This window comes from Globicephala melas, chromosome 5 (assembly GCF_963455315.2).
Source record: "Globicephala melas chromosome 5, mGloMel1.2, whole genome shotgun sequence".
Taxonomy (NCBI): domain Eukaryota; kingdom Metazoa; phylum Chordata; class Mammalia; order Artiodactyla; family Delphinidae; genus Globicephala; species Globicephala melas.
Window position 1 is genome coordinate 116,389,250 of NC_083318.1, and position 26,986 is coordinate 116,416,235.

At 42.9% G+C, this 26,986-nt stretch overlaps 1 protein-coding gene across 4 annotated transcripts in view; it reads right to left on the reverse strand.

Annotated features, from left to right (window-relative positions):
* Positions 1-26,986, reverse strand: part of GAB1 (GRB2 associated binding protein 1) — a 128,302-nt gene that overhangs the window by 60,705 nt on the left and 40,611 nt on the right. The window contains exon 1 of one of the 4 annotated variants that reach the window (XM_060299721.1): positions 17,736-17,827. The exons of the other annotated variants lie outside the window; for them this stretch is intronic. The gene's annotated coding sequence lies outside the window, so the exon portion shown is untranslated. Of the gene's footprint in view, positions 1-17,735; positions 17,828-26,986 lie in introns of those variants that run through there. 4 annotated transcript variants of the gene reach the window in all.

Here is a 26,986-nt window from a genome sequence, read left to right on the forward strand (position 1 = left end):
TGCTTATATATCTAATATAATGTTTTGGAGTCAGTTCAAATTATTCATTAAAATGAGTAACAAGGGAACAAAACAACAAAGAGGCAGCTGTTCTGTTTGTATATCTGATTTGCAGCATGTCGTGTATTACGGTTAGAGCAAAACAAGCTACTCAAGAGAAGAACTGTCCCCACTCCCAAATAATTATATTTTAAAAATTAGTGCAGGGGCTTCCCTGGTGGCGCAGTGGTTGGGAGTCCGCCTGCCGATGCAGGGGACGCGGGTTCGTGCCCCGGTCTGGGAAGGTCCCACATGCCGCGGAGCGGCTGGGCCCGTGAGCCATGGCCGCTGAGCCTGCGCGTCTGGAGCCTGTGCTCCGCGACGGCAGAGGCCACAGCCGTGAGAGGCCCGCGTACCGCAAAAAAAAAAAAAAAAAAAAAAAAAAAAAAAAATTAGTGCAGTATCATTATTAAAGACTTAGGTTTATACAAGTAGCACTAACTTTTTGTGTGCTATGAAATTAAATTTATAGCATTAATCACAATTTGTAATATTTATTACTTTGTTTGTTGGTTTGTTTAGCATCTTTTCTCTCCAAGGAGATGATAAGCAACTTAAGAACAGACTGAGTCGCTCCTAGCACATTAGATGAAATAATAGGTGCTGAATAAAAGTATGTATATTAAAATGTTCTATTAAATCCATACCTGCAGGAGGTTAAAACATCAAATTGTACAGAAGAGCTTATCAGGCAACACAATAACAAAAATCCCCACTGCAGGCATCCTCACCCCCAGCTGGACTCCAAAGAGAAGCATGTCCTGGCTTTGGCTTCTCTGGGTGGCTACCTTGGGTTGGTTATTCTTGGTTTAAACCGCTCCCGCCCACCCATTCTCCACCCTTCTCTGTTTGGGGAAGGGGTGAGCGTATTTATCCTCCTCTCTTCTCCTGGCTTTACCTAATTCCTGAGCACACCGTCCCTGGGTGGTCACTCCTCATTGTTCCAGAGCTCACTGGTCTTGTATACACAGTGTTTTAAATTAGCATTTATTATTTCCTCCCCTGTCCCTCCAGCCTAAGGGTATAAGGACCCTCATCTAAGCCCACCCCACAGTGCCATAAATAGTCCCTTCATTAAAGTCTACATTTGAACCATCTGAACTGAGCTGAGTCTCTTACTAGGACAGTAAAAGATATATCCTATTTTCAAACACTATGCTTCTATATGACTTGTCCCTTTTAGACACTGTCTATCTATTGAGGTCCAGCCTTGACAGACAGCTCACTTTCTCCCTACTGCCTCTTCCCTCCTTCCTCCCAAAGTAGTGATACCCCCATTCCAGTCCCTCAATCAGAGAAACTTTGAGCCACATACTAAGCTGCTATTGTAGTTTATCAGGCACAGAGTGTAACTTTCTTGGAACAATTAGTTTTCATCCTCTCCTCCATCTTCCCTCACGCTCTTCCACTGCCTAATTTTCATCTGCTGTACGCATACTTTCACACTGTTCTATAACCATCTCAATTTTCTGTTTTTTAACTCTAAAGGTTGAGTCTAAGAGTTTAAAATCAGTAAAGGGCATTTACACTCTCATGGCCGTGGATGTGTGCTGTTTCCTACAGCCCCTTGGGGCTAGAATTGCCTTGGCTTCTCTTCTTGTCCAGGGTCAGTGTCACTATCCCCAGGCCACACAACAGAGAATGCTCCTTGGGTTGTGGTCTAATGGAGTCTCTGTTTTCCACCTCACCAATTGCCTTTATCAGATCGTCAACTTTTCCCAAGCTTCCCATTGTAATTCCCATTTTACCAATCCTCTCCTTTCTTAGGTCCACTCCGCTGGAGTCCTCTCCTGCCCTGTCCTTCTGTTTCACCAGGCTTTCCTCCTGTGATTTCCCACCTTATCTTCCCAGGGTGCGTCCACCAAGCCCTACAGGCCATGCCTTCCTCCTTCTTGGTTTACTACTCATTTTGTTACATCCAAACCCTAAGAAAGGGTATATGAAAGGCATGCTTTAAAAGACGGCAGTACAAATGATACATGCAGCCCAATGTTCATAGCAGCACTCTTTACAATACCCAAGACATGGAAGCAACCTAAGTGTCCATCAACAGATGAACGGATAAAGAAGATATGGTATATATTGATATATATACAATGGAATACTACTACTCAGCCATAAAAAAGAATGAAATAATGCTATCTGCAGCAACATGGGTAGACCTAGAAATTATCATACTAAGTGAAGTAAGTCAGAAAGAGAAGTACAAACACCATATGATATCACTTATATGTGGAATCTAAAATATGGTACAAATGAATTTATCTGCAACAGAAACAGACTCACAAACATAGAGAGCAGACTTGTGGTTGCCAAGGGGGACGGGAAGTGGAAGAGGAATGGATTGGGAGATTGGGATTAACAGATTCACACTACTGTATATAAAATAGATAAAAAAGGACCTACTGTATAGCACAGGGAACTATATTCAGTAACTTATAATAACCTATTATAATAACCTATTATGGAAAAGAATCTGAAAAAGAATATATATATATACACATATATATATGCATAACTGAATCATTTTGCTGTATACTTGAAACTAGCACAACATTGTAAATCAGCTATACTTCAGTTGAAAAAATAACATATATACACTATCCAACGTAAAATAGATAGCTAGTGGGAAGCAGCCACATAGCACAGGGAGATCAGCTCCGTGCTTTGTGACCACCTAGAGGGGTGGGAGGGAGACACAAGAGGGAAGGGATATGGGGATATACGTATACATATAGCTGATTGACTTTGTTATACAGCAGAAACTAACACATCATTGTAAAGCAATTATACTCCAATAAAGATGTTAAAAAAAAAAAGTGCGAAGAAAATTAAAAATTTAATTAATTAAATTTGCATTTAATTAATTAAAAATAAAATTAAATAATTAATTAAAAATAAAAGTAATAGGCAGCAGCAGAGTATAGTGGCTAATAACGTTTTACAATCCAGTGTTATTTGAAAGAACACTGCTTTAAACATCAGTACTTATTACGCTATTCTCTTGGAATAAAGGGAACAACAATACAGTCAGTCTGCCCTCCATATCTGCAGGTTGTGCATCCACAGTTTCAACCAATCTTGGATCAAAAATATTCGGGGAAAAAAAATTCCAGAAAGTTCCAAAGAGCAAAACTTCAATTTACCGTGCCAGCAACTATTTTACGTTGTATTAGGTATTACAAGTAATCTAGAGATGATCAAAAGTCTATAGGAGGATGTGCACTGAGCCGTTTTATAGAAGGAACCTGAGCACCCGTGGACTGTGGTATCCAAGGGGAGTCCTGGAACCACTCCCTGTCAGATACCAAAAGGGACAACTGTATTTTACAAGCCCTCTCAAACATGTTTAGCACAACTAAAGGCTTTAACTGCCTGAGCCGTGGGTATCCAACAATCTTACTGCTCACCATTTAAGTTACCATAGTATTAACCCATGAAAACATGGATTTCATTTTCAATTTCCCTTTTATGTGCTCAACTGTTCATGGGTTTAAACAGAATTCATTCAAAATTTAAAGTATTCTTAAGATATTCTTCTTAGCACAAAAACATCTAGAATGACACCAACTGGCAACCTATATGCATCTGGGGAGGATATTTCAGTGGAAATCAACAACTGTATTTAATTTATTCATTCATTCACTCATCCAGAAGTATTTATTGAGCACCTCCACGTGCCGCTGTTCTGGCTGCTACAACGACATAGTTTAAGAAACAAGAACTCGCCTGCCTCAGCAAACGTAAATTCTAGTGGAGGAGGGCAAACCCAAGTAAACGAGCAGGATTGATTTTAGTTCTGTAACTGCTACAAAGGAAAACTGAAGTCAATTTGAAAGTGCTAACCTTATCTGAACAATCCAAAGGATGGGGGAACTGTTATAACGCTCCAATAAAACGTATTTTAGTACACGAAGCCACCACTATCCCTCACACGGTCCCACTGGGCAGTAACAATTATCAAGCTCTCAGGGTCACATCCTGGGAGCTGCAGGCTTGAAAGCTCTGCAGTCTTGTCTCCTCAAAGGTCTCCATCAGCTAATAATCAATGTATGGCTTCACTGTGTAATCTTCGAGCGAGGCCATTACTTCAGTCCCCTGACATCATCAAATACCAATCCTGGACCATTCATCTCTCGGGTCCGATATCCACAAACAGAATAAACGACTAGAGAAAAATAGAAGGAAAAAGAATGAATTTTACTTAACTAATTTCTTGTGTGTCTCCTGTAACATTTTCTATATTTTGTAAATAACTAAGTTTGTTCTTCCCCTACTTATGGCAAATCAAGGGGTACTAGAGAAAATGAAGAAAGGTATTCAGGAATACGACAGATGTTTTCATGATGAGAATGATGATGATGAAGACAAGTGGCTAAAGGTAATAAAGTGACTTGGCTTCACAAATAAATATACAAAATATGATGATTTTGTGTATACACACACACACATATATGTGACAGGTTTTCTGAGGGAGCACACCCTACATATAATGTGTGTTCAGTAAACACTCCTTGACTTGATGCTGAAAATTTATTTCGGCAGAGAAAAAAATAAACAAAAGGCGACAGGCTTTCCTTCAAATGGGAGCAGTTAAACTGGACACACAGAATGATTAAGGTGGGCTCCCAAGGGAAGAAGGGATGTTAACGCTGGACATGCTGCAGAAACCGCCAGCCTCCCTTTTGATCTAACCTTTCTCCTCTTCTGCTGACAGCCTTTCGTGTTCTTGTTTCCTCTTCTTTCCCTCTCTAACAATTATCCTTTCTCCAATCACTCTCATTTCCACTTTATTTCTTCTTACGCTTGTCATAAGTAACATCAAAGAACGTCCATCTGCTTTGTTTTAAAGTGTCACGTTTAATATTCTTTTCTGAACCTAAAAAGCAGGTATCTTTATTATTTCCTTTTATGCTTTTGAGCATTTTTTTTTTTTAACATCTGAGTATGGGTCTGTCTCAATGTCTTTCTTCAGTAAAGTAGGCACTATTAGAAAGAAAATGGCCTTAAACAGAATGTGGCGTTTGATAATTCGCTCATTCACCAATTGAAAGCATGGGCTAGTTTAGATGATCTCTAAAGGCTGTTCCCCACAACAGTAATAATAATCACTGACATTTACTGAGTACTAAGTACCGGGCACTGTTCTAAGCACTTTATACATTAACACAGTTCTCACCACAACCCTATGAGGTAGGCACTGTACTCATTCCCATTTACAGAGGAGAATACGAGTCACACAGAAATTAAGTAACTTGCTGCAAGTGGTAAAGCCAGGATTTGAACCAATGTCCCCCGGCCCCAGAGTCTGTACCTTAACCACTTAACATTATACTATCTGTCTATGACAGGGGTCAGCAAACTTTTTTTTTTTTGCGGTATGCGGGCCTCTCACTGTTGTGGCCTCTCCTGTTGCAGAGCACAGGCTCCGGACTCACAGGCTCAGCGGCCATGGCTCACGGGCCCAGCCGCTCCGCGGCATGTGGGATCTTCCCGGATCAGGGCACAAACCTGCATCTCCTGCATCGGCAGGCGGACTCTCAACCACTGCGCCACCAGGGAAGCCCAGCAAACTTTTTTGTAATGGCTCAGAGAGCAAATATTTCAGGCACTGCAGGCTACACATGGTCTCTGTCTCATATTCTTCTTTTATTTTTTTTTACAATCTTTTAAAAATATAACGAGCCTTCTTAGATATAATCAGACCTACAAGGCTGTAGTTTGCTGGCCCCTGGGCTATGATTTTATTAATTCATATGCATCACTCTACTACTTTTTATTTAGACAATTTCAGACAGAAGCAAAGGTGAAAGATTCCAGATGGGTAGTTTATAACCCCTAGCCAATGAATGCCCAAGAGCTACCAGTCATAGGTTGCCACTGTAACAGTAAAGGTAAAGAAAATGCAAACATCCTGGAAGCAACCTAAGCATCCGTCAGCAGGTGAATGGATAAAGAAGATGTGGTATATATATACATATGTACAATGGAATACTACTCGGCCTTAAAAAGGAATGGAATTTTGCCATTTGCAGCACCACGGATGGACTTGTAGGATATCATGCTAAGTGAAATAAGTCAGACAGAGAAAGACAAATACTGTATGATATAACTTATACATGGAATCTAAGAAATACAATGAACTAGTGAATATACCAAAAAAGAAGCAAACTCACTTCTCAATAGAGAACAAACTATTGGTTACCAGTGGGGAGAGGGAAGGAGAAGTGGCAATACAGGGGTAGGGGATTAAGAAGTACAAGCTATGGGTATAAAATAAGCTACAAAGATATACTGTACAAAACAAGGAATACAGCCAATATTTTATAGTAATTATAAATGGAGCATAACCTTTAAAACTTGTGAATCACTATATTGTACACCCGTAACTTATTTAATATTGTGCAGCAACTATACCTCAATTTTAAAAAAAGAAGGGACTTACTTGGTGGAGTAGTGGTTAAGAATCCGCCTGCCAATGCAGGGGACATGGGTTTGAGCCCTGGTCCCGGAAGATTCCACGTGCCGCAGAGCAACTAAGCCCATGCGCCACAACTACTGAAGCCTGCGTGCCTAGAGCCCGCGCTCTGCAACGAGAGGCCACCGCAATGAGAAGCCCGTGCACCGCAACGATGAGTAGCCCCCGTTCGCCGCAACTAGAGAAAGCCCGTGTGCAGCAACGAAGACCCAACACAGTCAAAAATAGATAAATAAATAAATAAGTTTATTTTAAAAATTAATTAATTAAGAAGAAAATGCAAGCATCAGAATCAAAGAATTGTAGGGGGTTTGTGAACACACAGAAGGACACAGAGCTTATAGACATGAACCAGGTACAGTTATCACTAATGGGAATTCATAAAAAACAAAAATCTAAGTACGCCTCAGCAACCTAGTATATATTTCACAAGTAGAAAACTCTGGATATCCCTTCCTTTATCTGTTGGACAAAACTACTATTGTAATCTGCTCCCTGACATCTAACAACAGCATCTGCAATATTAAAGAAATGCCTTCTTTTTCCAAGTCCTTCATACTAATTCATTATTGAATTATCAAAATATGTCAGAAGCTAAAGAGTAGCTAATTAACTCCTAGCCCAAGAACCCTGAAGAATTTGGAAATCGTAAGAATCTGAACTTCATCCACTGGAATTCTTGCTGAGTCTCCGGCAACAGGAACATAAATTATCAACACGTCATCACCACTTACCACCCTCTAAGATTTCAGAATTTTTGAAATAAGTTTTCGTAGGCTCCATATATTTCACCGCAACTTAATTTTCCTTTAAAAAACAAAAACTCCATTTCAACAGCATAGCAATCATTTTGATAAAAGCAATCAGAAACTAGGAATTTAAGCACTATATTTTGACTGTACAAGTCAAGTCATACAGGTCAATCTACAAAATCCCACCTCTTAGGAAACTTAACTTCCTTAGAGGTAAACACTTCCATGAAATCTGGTTCAGAGTATATGCTGTTATTTATTTTTGTCATTTTGCTGGGGGAAAAATAAAAATTGAGAAACAGTCTCACTTCTCCTTTCTTTCCTATGAACTTTGGACCATCTGTTTAAAATAGCTGCAGCTATTTTCAGTGGTTAGGCAAAGGGTTACTTACAAAAACAAAAACCAATGCCTGCTCATGTATGAGCATTACTTGCATACAAAAGAGTCTAGTGTAAGTTACTTGCCAAGTCTAAAATTGTAGGAGATTTTAAAAAATATTATGGAGCGACTCAGGACATCATTTCATTCCTTCTAATTGTTTCTTAGCAACTGCTAAATGCACAAGAATAAAATAATTTGGAGATCATTTTTATTAGCATTTGAAAATATTCTGCTCTAATACTAGATCTTTACCCCCAACTTGGCTGTCCTTAAGAATCTGGGCATTTCTTCTGTTGAGAAAAGTTGTTTATTTAATAGTTCATCTTTTTACCTGAAGTACTTGCCTTTAAATGCAGAAACTCGTGTATTTGTCTTTTCTCTGGCAACAGTGACAAGTCAGAGATAACTCAGTGAATATTTATGTAATTTTTTCCTTTGCATAGCACAAAGTATATCTTTGAAAGAGAAAAAGATGAATAAGACTTCTCTGTGCAAGTCTCCACTTCTCTGCCTTTCTTTTCTGTGCTTTGAAATAACTTCCTCACGCCTAGAAAAAGTTTCTCTAGAAGCCACTGTCCTTTGTCCTTGCCGGGTCACATGAGGGGTTAAGTTTTACTTACAGAGCAGGCCTTTCAAGAAGAGCACAGCTAATCAGCCTTCACTCCATTTATCACATTCCCACCCCTTCTACAGCTTTCTACCCACCCTTTCTACTCTGCCTCAAGGTTTACCTGGGTTTGCCATTAACACTTAAAGGACCCCCTCCCTCAGAAAACAACTAACCTCTTAGGGGAGACACAAATTCTGTACTGCAACAGCTCTTTCATTCCTCTTCCCCCAGAGCCGGGATATTAAAACCCTCACTTGAGATGTTATTTTTTAATTAAAAAAATAATGGTTGCATTGATTAAGTCCTGCTCCCCCAAGTCTGTTTTTCCATCTTTCCACCGTGAATGCCTTGTAACTGGGTACATGCTGTCCAGTACCCAGAATCTAGAAATTCTACTTCCAGCCTCTCTGGCAGCCAGATGTGGTCAGGTGAGTGCAGGGGTGTGTACCTTTTCTGGGTCTGGGCCTGAAGACACTGAGCATGACACCTCCACACTCTTTCCCCTCCCCTCAAGCCTGGACACAGAAGTGCCCATGACCTCACTCTGACCATGCAGATGGACTCTGCGATGTCGGGAGGATGGAGTAACAAAGTAGAAAACCTGAGTCCCTGGATTTCTGCAAGGAGTATGACTGCCTTGCCTTGCAAGCCTGGATGCACTAACTAAAGTTGTATCTTCTTTAATTCACTGTATTTGGGGATCCCTCTGTTCCAACAGCATTGGTTTTATCACAGTCGATGCAAGCACTGTACGTAGCACTGTTCTGAGAGCCTTCCATGAATTATCTCATTAATGAACCTCTGAGCAAAGTACTGTTACTGTTCCCAGTTTCCAGATGAAGAAACATAGACTTGGAGGATTGAGTGACTTTTTCCAAGGACAAAAGGACGTTGCAATGATCAAAACTGCAGGTCTGTACGATGCAAAATTCAAACGCCCATCCACTACACTGCAGTGTCCCCTATGGATCACTTTGCAAATCATCTCCCTCCGGAGATTTTTCTGCTGTGTTATCTCTTACATACCCGGAGAAGAAATATTACGAGCTCAAAATGAAGAGGTATTTTTCCGCTGTGTTATCTCTTACATACCCGGAGGAGAAATATTACGAGCTCAAAATGAAGAGGTATAAATTATATTTGGTTGCTCATAAACATCGCTAACCTACTGTTCGTTGAAGATCAAAATTTGTAAAAAAAACCCCCAAGCTTCAAAGGAATCAGACAGCAGCAAGTTGAAAGAGGCTTCTCGTTGAAACCTTCTACTTCCTTTCCAAAATTCTATTACGTGACACACAAAGCCTAGATCTGTACCTCAAATCAGTGCTGTAACACAAGCTTAATTCAAAATGAGCTCATCTTGGCTGTGTTTAATATCATGCTTATTATGAAAGGGGCCATGAACCCCTTACCCAACACTGGGGTTTTCCTTTCAGTAATATGAGGCCACACACCTTCACTCCTCATGAACTTTTTAAACTAAAACCAGGAGAGGTGCCAGGGACATGTGTACTGGAGGAGACTGGTAAGGTGAAGGCAAGAGGGGAATTAGAAAGATCAGCTTCTTTTGTCTTTACATTTCACCTCTGGAAAAAAAATCATTTTGCTGAAGAGTCCATGTAATCTTCCAGAAAGCTCTTATAAGTGAGAGCTTTATTTATTCCTTCCTTTATTAAGAGCCATTTATTTACTCGTTCAGCACATATGTATTGAACACTTAATGTCTGTTGATTACTGTGCCAGGCACTGGACACAGAAGAGTAAGTACAGGATGAGTTAAGAGACAGAAGGTGGTTTTTTATCGTAACTTAAGCTTGAGTAAAACTTCCAGAATAAATTGTTTAATTCTTTAATAATTGCACAGACTGTAAGAAAAGAAGGCCCTTCCCTTCCCTCCTTTCTTTCTTTTTTTTTTTTTTGCTGTACGCAGGCCTCTTACTGTTGTGGCCTCTCCCGTTGCGGAGCACAGGCTCCGGACGCGCAGGCTCAGCGGCCATGGCTCACGGGCCCAGTCGCTCTGCAGCACGTGGGATCTTCCCGGACCGGGGCACGAACCCGTGTCCCCTGCATCGGCAGGCAGACTCTCAACCACTGCGCCACCAGGGAAGCCCCCCTTCCCTCCTTTCTGACAAAAGAGGCTGTAAGCACTATTTCTAGGTGTGCTTCAAGCATCAGCTCTTGAACTCCCAGGTGGAGCTGTACCATTTTGTCTAGGTAGTATCGTTCCTTCCGACCCTTTCAGAAAGTCTGAATATACATTTAAAATTCATGCTTATCCATCTGCTTCCTGCCATCATTGCCAACTTCACTAAGTTTTTGTTTTTTTAATTACATTTATTTATTTATTTATGGTTGCACTGGGTCTTCGTTGCTGCACGTGGGCTTTCTCTAGTTGCGGTGAGCGGGGGCTACTCTTCATCACGGTGCACAGGGGCTTCTCATTGCGGTGGCTTCTCTTGTTGTGCAGCACGGGCTCTAGGTGCACGGGCTTCAGCTGTTGTAGCACGTGGGCTCAGTAGTTGCGGCGCATGGGCTTAGTTGCCCCATGGCATGTGGGATCTTCCTGGGCCAGGGATAGAACCCATATCCCCTGCATTGGCAGGCGGATTCTTAACCACTGAGCCACCAGGGAAGTCCCGTCACTAGGTTTTAATTAACAGGAGATGGATAAGTGGACAGCATGAATTCTTTCCCAGCGTAAGCAAGTATCTCATGATTTAGATGGGTCCCCTTGTTCTAGGCTTGGTTAAAAAGACAGAGGGAGCAAAAGCAGTTGGCACTCCATAGGGTACATCATTTCTATAACCATAAAAGTCCCTCTGACATTTGATGAGCGACTGTGGAAAGATGAAGCTGTGAAAATGCTACCTTCTGTGATTATGATGGGAGTGATTGTAGATGGATCGTCTACATGATAAGGTATGTCTCTGGCAGCACTGGTTAGAAAGGGCTCCAATCTCACCCTGGGAGTGGATTAAGAGGCTTTTCTGCAGGTGGCCCATCTCCTGTACTCGGGGTCTGTGTCCACATGTTCCCCCTTAGGCGTCACACAAGGGCTGTCTGGTTTCTGGCTCAGCCTTGGCTTCCAAGGAACTGCTTGAAACTTCCAAATGCATTATATTTTTATATATATATATACATATATATATATGTATATGTATATGTATACACACACACACACACACACACACACACGGAATTCCCTGGCAGTCCAGTGGTTAGGACTCTGTGCTTTCACTGCCGAGGGCCCAGGTTTGATCCCTGGTAAAGGAACTAAGATACTGCAAGCCTCTTGGCGCGGCCAAAAAAAAAAAAAGAATGCATTCAATACTGCTTCCAGTCTGAAGAAAACACTTTTACTATGTCTTCGGGTCTGAAGAAAACACTTTTACAACGTAGTGTTCATCTTCTAAAAACTCGCTAAAATACTGCACTGAGTTTTGAAGATCTTAAGCAGCACTCATTTTCCACATAATTAATCAGAGCCCTATTTTCATTTGCACCTAAATTCCTCCAGGTAAGTCAGTTTCATTTTTCGTTCGTTACAGGCATTCATTTGTAGACAGCATCACTCTACCACTGACCAGCACCTACTAGGTAAAAGTGAAGAGGGCAGGGCTCAGGTGGACCTGGACTCAGCCTCAGAGGCCTTACAGCCCCTGAGAAACTAGAAACAGACACGGGATGACTAACCAACGCCCCCCCACCCCCCGTCCCGCACAGAAAGTAGCGAGTGCCGTAAGATGCCAACAAAGCACTAGAAGCGTTTGAGGAGGGAGCACTTATCCTTAGGTTGGGAGACAGGGCCCAGCTGGAAAGGGAAATCCAAATGTGGGAGGCACCAAAAGGTAGTCAGCACCCGCATCTGCCCGGCTATGAATGTGCCTATCCTGCACCCACCGTGGCCTAGGTCCCCAAAGCCTTTCGATAGAGCGAGGCTAAGGTGGTGACAGGAGCAGATCCGTGGAGACAGCCAAGTGCAGAGTGGGCAAGAGGTGTTTCTGTGAGGAAACTGGAGTATGTTTACACACACTCCAGTCCCCAGTTTCCTGGGGACTGGAGTGTGTGTAAGGCTATAAGGAAAACAGGATAGGAAATCAAAGGGTGGAAAGATCTGGAGTGACCAGCCAAGGAGCTGGGCCTGTATTGAGTAGATAACGGGACCCACTGGAAGTCCTTCAAAGGGGAGTAACCGAAGAGGCACACTGACAGAATTCCCTGGTGGTCCAGGGGATGAGACTTGGCCTTCCAATGGAGGGGGTGTGGGTTCGATCCCTGGTCGGGGAGCTGGGAATCCCACATGCCTTGCAGCCCAAAAGCCAAACATAAAAAACAGAAGCCATGTTGTAACAAATTCAATGAAGACTTTAAAAATGGTCCACATCAAAAAAAAAAAAAAAAAAAAAGCCACACTGAAAGGAGGTTACCTTGGGTGGTTTGGAGGCTGAGGTTCTATGCAGGGAGACCAGTGAGGACGCAATGGGAAAAGAAGATCTGACCCACGGTAGCGGCAGTGGGAACGCAGCAAGCATCCAGTGCAAGACAGAGGAGAGGGCTGCAGGGCATGGGGTGGCGGGGAGCGGTACTTGAGTCATGAGGCTCCACTTTAAAGATGGAAGCTCACTTCAGGAAGCAGCCTTCTGTAGCTGCCCCCTTCACCTCCACCAGGCTCCTTCAGGCCTGGCTCCTTACATCTTTCCCAATGCTTCTTCAATGACCACACACACACAAACTCACTCTCCCGGGCTCATTAGTCTTCATAAGACCCAACTCCTAACTCTGAATTTCCAAAGCAGTGACTCACCTGCTTACCAGAGACTATCAACTGCTCCCTTAATAGTCATTTCCCCCTTTTCTATAGTAGAGGTCAGCAAACCTCTGTAAAGCGCCAGGTAGTCAATACTTTAGGCTTTGCAGGCAGTAAGGTCGTCACAACCCCTCACCTCTTCCATGGTAATGGGATAGCTGCTGTGGACAATTCATAAACGAATGGGTCTGGCTGTGTTCCTATATAATTTGTTTCTAAAATTTTGTGTATTTTTACCGAGCTATAGTTAATTTACAATGTCGTGTTAGTTTCAGGTGTACAGCAAAGTGATTCAGATATACATATACACATATATATGTGTGTGTGTATCTATATATTCTTTTTCAGATTCTTTTCCATTCAATAAGATATTGAATATTGTTCCCTGTACTATACAGTAGGACCTTGTTGTTTACCTATTGCGTATATAGTACTGTGAATATGTTAATCCCAAACTCCTAATTTTCCTCCCTACCCCCTACTATCCCCTTTGGTAACCATAAGCCTATCCAATTTTATTTACAATGACAGGTAGCTGGCTCATTAGATGCTCAGACCACTGTTTGCCAGCTCCCGTTCTACAGTACCAGAAGCCTTCGCAGGGTGTCTGGCTTGCTAAAGATGACATTTTCCAGCCTCCCTTACAGCTAGTTGTGGTCGTGTGACTCTGAGTGAAAATGATCTGTACAACATCTAGATCATGTCCCTTCTCTTGGCTGAAAAGAGGTCATGGTGAGTCACCTTGACTGTGAAGATGAGGGCAGCACTCACGGGATAGCAGAGAAACAAGATGGAAGGAATTTGAGGCTTCCTACTTCTCCCGGAGTACGGACCATCTGGACTGTTCTAAGAAAAAGGAAAAAGCCCCCCCAAACCTTTTAACTTAAGTCAGTGTACTTTGGGGCATCTCTTTATAAAGCTTTGCGTTTTCGAGTTTAGCTCAGTGCACGAGGAGGCTGTATTCAGAAGGGGAAACGACTTTGTTGCAGAGCTACCGCATAATCAATGATCAATCAAGCACCCATAGGGTGGTCGGACGACTCGGCACACATCTATCATCAACACAGCACGAATCTATCATCATCATGGGAACTAATATTGAGCAAAAGCTTACTCTGTGCCGTGCACTTATAAAATACAAGCTCTCGCTTATCTTGAAAGCAATTCTTATTCCCATCATTTTTTACAGATGACGTTCAGAAAGATTAAGAAATATGCCCAAAGTCATACTACTCCAAAGTAGCTGCACAGATATATAAACTCGGGGACACATGATTCTCCAGCACGTTCTTCTGCCCACATCAGCTCCCTTGTGTCGAGGACAAGCCACAGTAGTCAATTCTAGGGTGATTTTCAGAGAAGGTTCTGTGACTGCAGGCTTAGTTTTCAAACTGAAAAGCGTCACTAAGATTCACTGACTGACGGCTCCATTTGGTTTCATCACTACTCCCCGTGAGGCGCCAAGTACGCCAGAATGACACAAGGTTAAATGACTGATTCCTTTGAAAGACTCTGAGAACGCCAGAATGTGGATTGCATGAGACAGCCACAGGGGCTGCCAACTCGGCCCCAGCTTTGCCACCACCTCCTCTTTCGCTGCCCATTAGAAGTTAACTGCCCTGACACCTGCTACCCCAGGCTGAACAGAGGCTGCAAAGCAGTTTCAAAATATGCCAGCAGAGGAGGAGAGCTTCTTTTCTCTCCAGGAAAGGGTGAGCAAGGCCACCGACATTTACTGTTGACCCTAGGCTGTGAGGTGTCGCAGCCGTCTCTGCTGGGGTCTTGGCACCCATCATGGGGACCATCTGCCTCTGTTTCCCTGACGGCACGGCCTGTCCTGTCCTGTACAGCCTGGAGGCCCAAGGAAAGTCAAGTTCACCTCCAAATTACAGCCTAGCTGATGGTACCAACTGACTGCGGTAGGTGAACCCAAAATTCAGGTGCAAAAGATTTTCATCTTATTTCAGGTTTAAAAGAAAGAACTATTTCAGGGGCTTCCCTGGTGGTGCAGTGGTTAGGAATCCGCCTGCTAATACAGGGGACACGGGTTCGAGCCCTGGTCCGGGAAGGTCCCACATGCCGCAGAGCAACTAAGCCCATGCGCCACTGCTACTGAGCCTGCGCTCTAGAGCCCGTAAGCCACAACTACTGAAGCCCGCGCACCTAGAGCCCGTGCTCTGCAACAAGAGAAGCCACTTCAATGAGAAGCCTGCGCACCACAACGAAGAGTAGCCCCCGCTCACCTCAACTAGAGAAAACCCGCGTGCAGCAACAAAGACCTGATGCAGCCAAAACAAGAAAAAAAAAAGAAAGCTATTTTAAAATTAGTTTGATTTTTTTTTTAAGTCTTTTTTTTTTTTTTTGGCTGTATCATGAGGCATGTGGCTCTTTAGTTTCCCGACCAGGGATTGAACCCGCGGCCCTTGCCGTGGAAGTGCAGAGTCTCAAGCACTGGACCGCCAGGGAAGTCCCTAGTTTGATTTTTTTAATAGGATAAGTTCATTTTTGAAAACATCACTTGTTTAATCAGCTGTGAATGGCTAATTAAACATTAATTACTTATAATTAGTTGTTGCTATACCAAGAATTATATAAAGTACATGTTTTATTATAGAAATGTAGTAAACATTAAATAAATTTATCTTGAGTAAAGCACAAAATTAACACGTTCTTAATTACTTTTTTAACCCAATTATTTTTAAAATTAGGAAGAAAGACCTCACCCCCAAAATGCACGTTTTTCTCTGGCACGTCTTTAATAAGTATTTCCAGAGCCATATTACAATGGATGCCAAACTGCAGCTACTTAAAATCATATTTTCAAAGAATAGTTTTGGGGACTTCCCTGGTGGCGCAGTGGTTGAGAGTCCGCCTGCCGATGCAGGGGACACGGGTTCGTGCCCCGGTCCGGGAAGATCCCACATGCCGCGGAGCGGCTGGGCCCCGTGAGCCACGACCGCTGAGCCTGAGTGTCTGGAGCCTGTGCTCCGCGACGGGAGAGGCCACAACAGTGAGAGGCTGCGTACCGCAAAAAAAAAAAAAAAAAGAATAGTTTTGGGATGTGAGAAAGGTTCTCGTATCTATTATTATGCTTTTTAAAAGGCAGGTTTCAAAAAGGTTTACAGACATTCTTGTAAAAGAATAACTACATATCCATATAAATAAGCATGGAAAATTAGTTTTTCTCTGAGTGGTAGTTACAAGTAATTTTTATTGTCTTCTCGGCATTTTCAAAATTTTCTAACATAGCAAAAAAACGTATATTTTTAAAAGAGCTAGACTATATAAAGAGTATGATAACACTAAAAGCTTTCTCCTTTCACTGCATTCTGTAAATGGATGCAGAATGTGGTTTGTGCAAGCTATTTTATATCCAAACCATAGAGAAAAATCTCAGAAATGCCTATATTAAACACCAAGTCTCCGTGCTCTGACACTGCACATTTCAGAAAGATCAGAGGGGCACCATAACATATGGAGATACGCAGCCACTGGGGAGAGGGTCCAGATTCATTACACCCACAGCTATTATCCATGTTTTATCTCCACTAAATTGACATTAAAAATGGAGTAGGGAGTACGTGTAGCACTCAAACACCTGTGACACACCATTATGGAAGAAAAATATTTCCCGTTATTTGAATTCCCAAGTACTGCTTACAGATTCAGAAAACAGCAGAAAACAACTGTGAAACTGAAAAGAAACACATGCACGTCACAATTGAGCAGTTGGTAAGATTAACTAGAAATCAGTTTCTATTTCACAATGGGAGTTACTAAAACCACAGGAAGCCCCACAATTAGGCAACAGGAGTTAGAATCAAGTCTAAAACTGGAGAATGTATCTCTCACCCCCAGTCACAATGCCCAACAGGGTCCGGGGACACACATTTGTTTGCAGATATGAAAAGAAAAAAAAATTTGTAATGGCTCAAGCTAACAGATCGCTGCCCCAGGTTTCACACTAATGGTCATATGATCTCCCAAGTGCTGTTTCTCAGACAAACGTCTCTTTTTTATATAAAGCCAAAGGATCACCAAAAAGGCCTAAGTCAAGCAAGCGCCTATATTTTTAAAATGATGGATCAATCCTCTAACAGAGGAAAACAGGACTTTGAAAGAAATATTTCAGGAAAAGGTGAAGGTAGGGAGGTTCAGGAAAATGTCTGATAAAATTCCATGGCTTTTCCAAAACAACAAAAACATAGTTTCCCAAGCCCCCAATACAAAAGCAGAGCAGAAAATAAAAGTGGGTTCTCAAGCGACACAGTTCCTGAGGGAAACACACTTTCACTTGCTATTTCGACAAATATTTTCCCCACAGGGTTATTTTACTTACAGAGAAAGAAAAAAAACAATATAGATTGAATAGTTCCCAAATGTCACATCTCTTTATGTAGACACACACAGTACAGAAATATACAGCTTTATGGAGAAATTTCACCTGCCTTCAATAAATATTTAGTTAACTGAAGATTTTCAACAATAAAACAACAATGGAGAAAGACAAATAATAAATCAGCGTCAGTCTGTCTAACCGGAGAACAAGCAAAACGACAGCTAAAGGAAGAGATAAAGGTTGTAGGGTAAGAGAAAAAAAAAATTACTAGGATATTAAGTAAGATTCTGATCCATCAGCACCAATACGAAGAAGACGGCAAACACACCTTATGTGCAGGCTGCCTAGAAGGACAGCTTCCCCGTACCTCTGATTTCCATCATCCTGTTCAGGACCAGCCTAGGAAAGTAATATGCACCCGCAGAAACACTGGCCTGGCCGGCACCCAAGTCAGTGACTTCAACTGCTCCACATTAATAACAAAAGCTGTACAGAGTGGACAGGCAGGGAGCGAGATGAAAGACCGGAGCAGACTTCTAAGAGCAAATCTATCTCCTGTTAAAAGATGCTGGCCAAGCCCTGTTCCTCCTTGATGGAAAAGATCTGTTCTCTTTGTAAAGACTACAGTTATTTCATGTAATGGGTTTAATGTTTGCATGACACTAACAACAAAAAACGATTTTCATGGTAACAGACTGCAGTAAACACAGACTTGTTAGGTGCCAGGGACCATTCTGTGCGCTGCACGCAAATAACACATGGGATCTCCAACAACCTGATGACGTAAGTGCTACTAGCCTTGGTTTACAGATTGGGAAACTGAGGCACTCAACTGATCAGTGACTTTACCAAAATCACAGAGCTAGGACAGTTGAACCCAGGCTCTCAGGCTCTGGTGGCCAATGGCTTAACCACGACACCAGGCTACCCTGTGCTGAATCCTGCTCATGCCTCCTGCTCTCCATATGCCTTAACCCCACGGAGGTCTCAGACCCTGCTACTCCACAGACTGCAGTTTTGTTGCTGCTTTCTGGCTGCTCCAAGGGTTGGAGGGGAAAGGCAGAGAGCTACCTTTCATGGAAGGCCTATTTTATGTCAGCCCCTTCAGAAAAGAGAAATGCTCTCTTCTATCCTGCGATCTCAGCATTATTATTGTAATTTCCGTTTTCTAGATGAAAAACAGGTTCTGAGGTTAAGTGTCAATACCTTGCATAAGGCTAGTGAGAGGCAGTGTTGGCATCAGGACCTAAATCTGTCTGTACTTGGTCTGTGTTCTGGCCACTACAGAAGGCATCTCCCACCTCAGTCACAAATTCATCCCCTAACTGGGGACACATCTAACAGCCACAGATGAACTCCCATATTTTAACTAATTGTTTCACAAAGGAATGCCGCCTGGACGATTGGGAGGAACAGAGAGGGAAGAAAGGTCAGGAAAATTCCAACACAACAGCCAAAAAACCCTCTTACACCATAGAAAATTCCAGTTAGGTAACAGAAAGCATATTTTGTGCGTACATGCTCAGCACTGCTGCAGAACTATGAATTGTAAATATACAGAACTGGATATTTCTGGTGCACATAAGCTCAGCAAATCATATTACATTTCTTTTTTTTTTTTTTGAAGTTGTCTCAGTAGATCAGGTTCTTTATTTGAAAGGAAAATTTAGTCATGGGCAGTTGACTGCCTTGATAATGCAAATTATTTTGAAGTGGCAAAAGAATTTGGTTTCAAAATTTATAGTGGGAAACTCCTGCTAAAACCTTCTGAGCCCTCATCTACTTTGAGAATTAGAACTGTCTCCATAATAATGAAAGACTCCTTGACCAGCTATAGTTTAATTTAAAAAAAGAAAAAGAAAATAACATATTACATTTTAAATGCACTGGAGGAACTAACTCACTATGGAAAAGAATTCTGTGGTCAAATCCCTTTGTAAAGTCAAAAGCCCTTTCACATCCTCTAAGTCTCTGAATATTCAAAAGCAGGCATATTCTATTTTCCTAATGAGCTGTATAAAAATCCAAATTATTTTACATAGGTTTGGGATCTATTCTGCCTTAAAATTGAAGAAATGGACCATTATACTATTCCCCACTTTCTCCAGCCTGAGGTTCTATAAAGGGCTAAGTTGCCTATCACACATCAGCATGTAAATTAATTAGCATCTACATCTTAGCTAAGAATTCCTTGAAATAAAAAGAATAAATGGAATCAAAAGATTGATGATTAAAATGAAAAAGTATCAGGAGACTGTGACTCACAAAACATACAGATACGAAGGCTTCAGACTTCAATCTCCTCCCGTTATGGTTAAGAAAACTAAGGCCCAAGAAGTAAATTGATCTTTTCTAAATCTTAGAGTCAGTAGGAGAAACACTAATATCCAATTCAGTACGTGCTGTGTGGTCCAGAATTGGTTCCCTCTAATTATGTGAGATAATACAGCACTGTAAGCTCTAAAAGAGCAGAAACTGTCGTATGTCTTGTTTCTGTAGCTCCTACAAATTGCCTTGCTAAATAAATAATACTAATTCTCTCTATGGTGGGAGACGGGAATCAGAGGTAGTATAGTAGGCTACCCCCTACTTCACGTCTGGTCTTTGTAGACTGTTAGGCAGATCCTAGGATCTCAGCGAACAGCTGTGCCAATCAGTGCCAACCTTATCCAGAGAACAGAGTGGGTAGCGAGCAGATGTAGCACCTTAAGGACATCCTATGAAAGAGCTCAAGATTTGAAGGCACGAGACACTTGCAAATGAGTTGACTTGTCCAGCTCAGTATTTCTCCCCTCCAGGGAATTCTCTGGCAGTCCAGTGGTTAGGACTCTGTTCTTTCACTGCAGAGGGCCGGGTTCAATCCCTGGTTGGGGAACTAAGATCCCGCAAGCCGAGGTGCAGCCAAAAATTTTTTTTTAAGTTTTTTTTTTTTTTTGGCGGTACGCGGGCCTCTCACTGCTGTGGCCTCTCCCACTGCGGAGCACAGGCTCCGGACGCGCAGGCTCAGCGGCCATGGCTCATGGGCCCAGCCGCTCCGCGGCATGTGGGATCTTCCCGGACCGGGGCACGAATCCATCTCCCCTGCATTGGCAGGCGGACTCTCAACCACTGCGCCACCAGGGAAGCCCTTAATTAATTTTTAAAAAGGTAATTAAAAAAAAAAAAAGATTTCTCCGTCCCAAAAGGAATAAGCTGTACTTCCTGACCTCTAATGGCTGCTTCCAATATTAAATGTTATTATTCTGTTTAGACCTGAAATTTGTAACTTTGACACAAAAAGCAATACTTTAATAAGTCCCTTTCAATGCAGCTCTTTGGTGGGTTACCATGAATCTTACATGTATACAAGTAGTCTCACCCCAACCTGCCCCAGTGAATAGGGCGGGGAATGGGAACACTTTGCTCTGCAATGGCCACTGAGCCCCCATTTTCTTTCCTAACACCACTTGCACCAGAAAAGCTCCTGGGTTGGGCGATGAGGCCCATAGCACTTCAAGTGTTACACTTAGCATCAGGCTCTAGGGCCAGGCTTGTCCCATCAAAAATACTGTTCCAAGGCTGTGGTCCCTCCAGACAGGCTGCCTCTGCTTGGTGTCCAGCGAGGCTTTGAGAACAAGGGGCCCCTCGTCAGAGCTGGTCAACTGCAGGAGGTGCCGACAGTGCAGAGCTGGTCTGAGGCCAGAGGCATGGGTCACAGAGAGGCCAGGGCCGCTGGGAGGCCAGGCTGGAGGGGGAGCCCTGCTATGTAACCTGAAACTTGAGAAGGTGATTAAGAAAGAGATACTCACACAAAGGAAAGAACAGGAGAGGTTTGAAGACTAGAAACATGAGAGCATGACAGAGAGACTGCTTTGGAAATTCCAACCAACCGTCTCAAAAAAGCAAATGTGGGGCTTCCCTGGTGGCGCAGTGGTTGGGAGTCCGCCTGCCGATGCAGGGGACGCGGGTTCGTGCCCCGGTCCGGGAGGATCCCACATGCTGCGGAGCGGCTGGGCCCGTGAGCCATGGCCGCTGAGCCTGCGCGTCCGGAGCCTATGCTCCACAACGGGAGAGGCCACAACAGTGAGAGGCCTGCGTATCGCAAAAAAAATAAATAAATAAAAATAAAGCAAATGTTACTGTCTCGCAAATGAGTCAAAATAACATGCATTTATTGTGTCTGTGAGCGAAATGGGATCAATCTTAATTGTTAAGCAGTGCTGCTACTAGTACACATGTGTCGGGAAAAAGAAACGCCCAGTCACAGGACTTTCATAATTAAGGAAAGAATCAGAACTTACCCTGAACCTCTGTATAGAACGTCACAGTTTACAAATCAGCTTCCCGTGCACTTTCTGCTCTGACCCTCACCATCACTTCATGACACTGAACAAACTGAGGATCAAGAGGTTGATTTACTGGCCTCAGATGCCCAAATTGCTACGTAGCAGGTCTTCAGGTCCACCTGGGGCTCTTCCACTATGCCAAGTCTCTTTAGAACTACTTTTCCTCAAAACCCACCTTTTAAGAGAAATTAAATGTATCCCTATGCAATACATTTTTTTTCAATTTTAAGGTCTAGCACTGAAACAAGCTGCAGGTTGAATATCATTAAACAGTGTTTGTTTTTTATTTTTATTGAAGTATAGCTGATTTACAATGTGTTAATTTCTGCTGTACAGTAAAGTGATTCAGTTATATACCCACGTATATATTCTTTTCATATTCCTTTCCATTATGGTTTATCACAGGATACTGAATATAGTTCCCTGTGCTACACAGTAGTACCTTCTTTTTTATCCATTCTATGTATAATATTGCATCTGCTAATCCCAAACTCCCAATCCATCCCTTCCCCACCTCCCCTCCCCCTCAGCAACCACAAGTCTGTTCTCTATATCTGAACAGTGTTTTGATATGCTACACAGCACTGTCCCTTTGCTGCAAAGCATGTTAGCCTATGATGGGTTAACTAAGCTTTGAGGGCTAGTCTGGAAACTTTAGCACCACACATACTATACTATTGTTTCTATGGGAAGCTCTGTTCCAAGTTCCAGTCAGCTGACTTAAAAGAGAGCTTTTGGTGCATATGAACACGGCCTAAAAATAATCACCACTGCAAACTGAAAGCATTTCTTGGATTTTGCTTTTCTTTTTCATTTCATTTAAATATATACAGACATACCCAGAGCCTGTTTTCACGGAGCAGCATGTCCGGTATGAAAAGCTAAGCATTTCAATATAACAGAAGAAACTGCATCAAATTCCCACATGTGATGAGTGTGGACTACATAAACAAGTGGGAAAGTCCCCTTCCACCCCAAAACTGTGCCAAGACATCTGACATGCCTATGTCTGCCAGAAGTCTACAGCTATTCAAGTCAGAATCCATGTTTTTGATAAATCAGCGTAATACTGTAATGATCTAAAAAGCTTAAAAAGGACTTCTTGCCAGGAGAATTGTTTTATGGCCCTTCAAAAGATCTGTTCCGAGAAAAATGTCTCCCTGCCAAGGGATTTCAAATGCTAAAAGCAGAAGGGCAGCTTTTCAGTGACGAATTTTCAACAAATTACCCAGCATACACGGTTGAAAGCTCTCTCATCAAGAATTGAGGTGCTAGGGCTTCCCTGGTGGCGCAGTGGTTGAGAGTCCGCCTGCCGATGCAGGGGACACGGGTTCGTGCCCCGGTCCGGGAGGATCCCACATGCCGTGGAGCGGCTGGGCCCATGAGCCATGGCCTCTGAGCCTGCGCGTCTGGAGACTGTGCTCCGCAAGGGGAGAGGCCACAGCAGTGAGAGGCCCGCGTATCGCAAAAAAAAAAAAAAAAAAAAAAGAATTGAGGTGCCAGGTTTACGATTAAAATAAAAAATACAGCGTATATTAAAAGATAAATCAGAGTAGGGTTGGGACCACTGTGTCTACTCAAGGAAACAGGTGACCAGAACGTTGGGATAAATTCCATTAACAAGTTCTCCTGATGCTTTTTGATTCGTTAATAATGGATGTATACACCATTTTTCAGAAACTTTCCTGTTGTGTGAGTTCAGACGTGACTGGCTTATGCTTAAACCAAACCTAACTGACACCACAAGAAAGAACAATCAGATGGAATCTAAATATAATACTCTCAACCGAAAGTTCAGACAGAAATCTGTCAGTCGCCTTTTACCCTACCTCAGACAGGAAGGATTGTGTGGACCGGTGGCTCAGGATCCTGCCATTTTTCTCTTCTGTCCTCACTCAGGACAGTCTTTCCCGAAGAATCTTGAAAAAGACAGACTAAGAATGACAGGGATCAAAACAAAAGGCAGCTGACACGCATGAGAAACTCTGAATTGCCTAATGTCAGTCCCCCAAGCGTCTCAGCCGGCCGATCCTCTCTAATTTTTGATGAAGTACAACATAAACCTCTTTAGAGCTGTTTGTAATCAAAAGGTACAAAGTGTGAGACCCAAATGCTCTTGGTTATCGAGATGAGTCTTAAAATAACCACAAGCGGCTAATATTTAATTTGGTGTTCTTGCCTTTCTGTGAGAATTCTTAGTAAGATATAAAATGCCCTTAATAAAACATAACTTAACCGACAGTGGAAATATCTCATTGGGGGGGGCCACTGTCTAGATTATCTAGATCTAAAAAGCAAATCATTGTTTGAAAAAGCCCAATTATTGTTACCTTAAATCCTCTTCTCTGTTTCCATCTCTCTCTCTCTCTCTATATATATATACACTTAAAATAGTCTAATATGAAGCCCATACAGGCTCCACGGGGCTGTGCCAGAAAGCCAGTCATATTCTAGTGAGTTTGCTCTGTTCTTTTTTTAATCTAAAAAATATTCAATAAGTATCTTAAATTCTTTTTTTAGTGGTGCTAGCCTTTGATTTTCCTGTGATGTGAATCCTTGTTCATCTTTCTTATCTATTTCCATAAGCTTATGTTTTCTTATTGAGTTGCCTGAAAGTAGATACACTTTCATGACCTGTAAATCATCTTAAATAAGCCTACGGTCCAAAACCAGTATTACCTCCAATACTTGCATTTTTTCTTTTTTCTCGTCATTAATTGCCCTGGGCCACAGTTTCTTCAGGTATAAAATGGTGGTGTGTGTTGGAGAGGGGGTGGGTAGTACCAGGGGAAAAAAACGTGCTTGATGATTTCTAAGTTCGCTTCCAACTCCAGAGTTCTATTATTTGCTGGTTTCTCTGGTCTGCATTTATCCCAGACATGAGCTCCCATAGAGCAGTGGTTCTTGGGGGGGCAGAGGGGGTACTATTTTGCCCCCCCCAGACATTCGGCAATGTCTGCAGACATTTCTGGTTGTCACAGCTGAGGGAGGGGTGTGCTACTGGTATCGAGTGGGTAGAGACCAAGGATGCTGCTAACTAAACATCCTACCACCGGCAGGTAGCCCTAAAACCAAGAATCATCCAGGCCAGCACTGTCAATAGTGCTGGAAGTTGTAGGGTAACAAACCTGGGAAATTAAATGACTTGTCAGATTCAGAGAGTTGTGGAAGCCACTTCCTAAAATATTTACTACCTTTCATATTCCTAGACAGGCAGCTCGGGTGCTTCAACTCCTAAAAGGGAAGCAGAAAGCAACAGAGCTTATTCACAGCTCCTGTTCTTCCTCTATTTCCCTCTTTCTCTCATCCAAACCCACAGAATGATCAATGATGGAGGCAGGATGGATAAGCCACGGTCCCTGCCTTCCCAGTGCTACCATCTAGTGAAAGAGATAGAAAATCAACAGTGGTCAGTGCTTTGGATGTAGCAAGATGTGATGTGGCTTGCAAAAGCCCACAGGTTCTTTCAAGACCCATTAGGTATCAAATCTTCATTTAATGAGCAGATATTACTAAAGAACCTTCATTGACAAATTTTTAAATAGATCAGTGCAGCTAGAAAAGTAGACGATGTGTTTTCATTAAGAAAATGTTTTTTCAATCTACCAAAATGATGAAAGTTCTTCCTCAGCCATGAATAGCATCTTTATCCTTCTAAAGCAGTATACGATCACGTGCGTCCAGGAAAACTAACAGTACTCCAAGGATTGTTAGGTGTTCAGGTCCTGCAAGTCATTCTGGAGCCTTTTTGTAGGACAAGGTGAGTAAGGAAGGCCCAGAGGTCAGAGCAGTGACTGCACCATGGGAATCACTGCTTTCTAGGATACTCTGGGATGTACCCAAGGGAACCATACAATTTTTCTTCCAAACCAAGAAACTTCTGAGAGTGAGTTATGCCAGGACAACAGGATAAACCAGGACCCATGTTCACCACAGCTATGACTGCTATGCTGTGGCAGCCCCTCTGAATGCCTGGTGGAAGACGATGCCCACAGGAACCTCGGAAGAGCCGTGGGCACTAAACAAAAGCATGACTTCCACTTTCTTAGTCAACTAAAAATCAGTGATAGTCAAATGGAAAGAAAAGAGATACTCAGGAACACAGTCAACACAGGCAAATCTGGAAAACCCAAACATACTCTGTTTATGAATCTAAAGTACAAGATTCCCACAACAGTGTGCTCCAGATGGGACGTAGTCTTTTCTCTGTGGCATGTGAAAAGCAAGAAAAACTGTGAAACAGCTTCCGGTCTATCCACTTAGCTAATACACTGATCCCCCTAATACACTGACCCTTCAGTCAGCCCAAGCGAACTTCTGGTACTTGCAGTCAAGGCAAGCCCTCTGCTGAAAGCCATGTCTTGGCAGGTACGGTGCGTTTAATCACATTCTGGTCCCAATGGAAACTTCTGTACTAGGCAACGGACAGCCTCAGGAACTCTCCCCTAAAGTCCCATGACCAGCAAGGTGGATGGGTTCCTGGGTATTTGACTGGAACAGAAAACAGGATACCCACTGCTTTGGAAAACAAAAATATTCCCAGGATCAGTAAGGTTAATGTTGTCTTTTTTCTTACCCATAAACAAGGTAGCCTCTTAAGAAAACATTATAATCTTACATGGAGCTTGCAAATCAAAAACCAAGCCAAAAACATGTCCTAGTGCTTTGGGCACATGAACGAAGACTGCATGCGAGCCCTGACCCCCTGCAAGCATGCGAGGAAGGCAAAAGCAAGCCCAGGAGACCTCAGGGGCTGCCAGCGGCAGCAGCAACCTTGACACCGCATCCCCTCCCACTTCCTTTTAAGCTTTATCAGAAGCAAGATAAAAAATCCTGGAAAAGGGACTTCCCTGGTGGCGCAGTGGTTAAGACTGCGTGTTCCCAATGAAGGGAGCTTGGGTTCGATCCCTGGTCAGGGAACTAGATCCCACACGCACGCCGCAGCTAAGAGTTCGCATGCCACAACTAAGGAGCCAGTAAGCCGCAACTAAGGAGCCTGCCGGCCGCAACTAAGGAGCACACCTGCCACAACCAAGACCCGGTGCAACCAAATAAATAAATAAAATATTAAAAAAAAAAAAAATCCTGGGCTTCCCTGGTGGCGCAGTGGTTGAGAGTCCGCCTGCCGATGCAGGGGACACGGGCTCGTGCCCCGGTCCGGGAAGATCCCACATGCCGCGGAGCGGCTGGGCCCGTGAGCCAAGGCCGCTGAGCCTGTGTGTCCGGAGCCTGTGCTCCACAACGGGAGAGGCCA